Source organism: Penaeus vannamei, chromosome 6 (genome assembly GCF_042767895.1).
Source record: "Penaeus vannamei isolate JL-2024 chromosome 6, ASM4276789v1, whole genome shotgun sequence".
NCBI classification, from domain to species: Eukaryota; Metazoa; Arthropoda; class Malacostraca; order Decapoda; family Penaeidae; genus Penaeus; species Penaeus vannamei.
In genome coordinates, this window is record NC_091554.1 from 6,282,606 (window position 1) to 6,285,105 (window position 2,500).

The following is a 2,500-nucleotide window of genomic DNA, read 5'->3' on the forward strand; positions in this document are numbered from 1 at the left end:
TGATTATGTGCTGTTGGGAGGTCTCCAAGACGAGGGAAGAGAGGGGTAGGGAGAGGGAAGGAGAGGGAGAGAGAGTATGGAAGAGGAAGGGGAAGGGAGAGTGAGAGAGAGGGGTAGGGAGAGGGAAGGAGAGAGAGAGAGTATGGAAGAGGGAGGAGAAGGGAGAGTGAGAGAGAGGGGTAGGGAGAGGGAAGGAGAGAGAGAGTATGGAAGAGGGTGGGGAAGGGAGAGTGAGAGAGGGGGGTAGGGAGAGGGAAGGAGAGAGAGAGAGTATGGAAGAGGAAGGGCAAGGGAGAGTGAGAGAGAGGGGTAGGAAGAGGGAAGGAGAGAAAGAGAGTATGGAAGAGAGAGGGGAAGGGAGCGTGAGAGAGAGGGGTAGGCAGAGGGAAGGAGAGAGAGAGAGTAGGGAAGAGGGAGGGGAAGGGAAAGGGAGAGAGAGGGGTAGGGAGAGGGGAGGAGAGAGAGAGAGTATGGAAGAGGGAGGGGATGGGAGAGTGAGAGAGAGGGAAGGGTGAAGGAGAGGGATATTAGGGAAGAAGAAGCGAGAAGGGAAGGAAAGGGAAGGAGTGAGAGAGTATGGAAGGGGAAGGGAAGGGAGGGAGAAAAGAGTGCGTGTGTGAGATAGGGAAGGAGGGAGGGGAAGGGGGAAGGAGAGAAAGAGTATGGAATAGGGAAGGAAGGGAGGGAAGGGAGGAAGGGAGAGAGACGGGAACGGAGAAAGAAAGCACAGAGGGAAGAGGGGAATGGAGAGTGTGTGAGAAATGGACGGAGGAGGAAGAGAGAGTAAGAGAAAGGAGAAGGGAAAGAGAGAGACTCGGAAGGGAGGGGAAGAGAGGAAAGTGAAGGGGAGTGAGAGAGAGGCTCGGATGACAGGGAGAGAAAGATGAAGGGAGAGAGGATGGAGAGATAAAGACCGGGGGAAAGGGAAAAGGGAAGGGAGGAGAGAGAAAACGGAAGAGAGAGGGGGAAGGGATAGGGAGAGAAGAGCAAGAGAGAGGAAGGGGCGGGAGAAGAAAAGAGATGAGAATGAGGGAAGAGAGGGAGAGGAAAAAAGCGAAAGAGGGAGGGGTGGAAGGAAAAAGAGGAGGAGACAGGAAAGAAGGGAGAGAGGAAGGCACAAAGAAAAAAGAGACAGAAAGAATGGGGAGCTGGAGAGAGGAACGTGAAAAGACGGTAAAGGATGGGGGGGGGAAGGAGGGGAATGGTGGAGGGACCATAAAGTGGAGGGCGGGTTGGGGGGAGTGAAAGACGAAGGGAGGATTGAATGGCAGAGTAAGAAGAGGCAGATAAACAGGAGGAAAGGAGCACTGAAGAAGTCTAAAGGGCAAGAAGGGGAAGGGAAGAAGCGTCGAAATGGAAGGAGTTAAAGGAGGTGAGAGAATAGAGGTGAAAGGAAGAGAGAAGTGGAATCGAGGTGACAGGAAGGGGGAAGTGGAACTGAGGTGACAGGAAGGGGAAGTGGAGTCAAGGTGAAAGGAAGGGGGAAGTGGAATCGAGGTGACAGGAAGGGGAAGTGGAATCGAGGTGAAAGGAAGGGGGAAGTGGAATCGAGGTGACAGGAAGGGGGAAATGGGATCGAGGAAACAGGAAGGGGGAAGTGGAATCGAGGTGACAGGAAGGGGGAAGTGGAATCGAGGTGACAGGAAGGGGGAAGTGGAATCGAAGTGACAGGAAGGGAGAAGTGGAATTGATGTGACAGGAAGGGGGAAGTGGAATCGAGGTGACAGGAAGGGGGAAGTGGAATCGAGGTGAAAGGAAGGGGGAAGTGGAATCGAGGTGAAAGGAAGGGGGAAGTGGAATCGAGGTGACAGGAAGGGGGAAGTGGAATCGAGGTGACAGGAAGGGGGAAGTGGAATCGAAGTGACAGGAAGGGAGAAGTGGAATCGAGGTGACAGGAAGGGGAAGTGGAATCGTGGAAACAGGAAGGAGGAAGTGGAATCGAGGAAACAGGAAGGGGGAAGTGGAATCGAGGTGACAGGAAGGGGGAAGTGGAATCGAGGAAACAGGAAGGGGGAAGTGGAATCGAGGTGGAAGGAAGGGGGAAGTGGAATCGAGGTGGAAGGAAGGGGGAAGTGGAATCGAGGTGACAGGAAGGGGGAAGTGGAATCGAGGTGACATGAAGGGGGAAGTGGAATCGAGATGAGAGGAAGGGGGAAGTGGAATCGAGGTGAGAGAAAGGGGGAAGTGGAATCGAGGTGACAGGAAGGGGAAGTGGAATCGAGGAAACAGGAAGGGGGAAGTGGAATCGAGGTGATAGGAAGGGGGAAGTGGAATCGAGGTGAAAGGAAGGGGGAAGTGGAATCGAGATGAGAGGAAGGGGGAAGTGGAATCGAGATGAGAGGAAGGGGGAAGTGGAACGAGATGAGAGGAAGGGGAAGTGGAATCGAGATGAGAGGAAGGGGGAAGTGGAATCGAGATGAGAGGAAGGGGGAAGTGGAATCGAGATGAGAGGAAGGGGGAAGTGGAATCGAGATGAGAGGAAGGGGGAAGTGGAATCGAG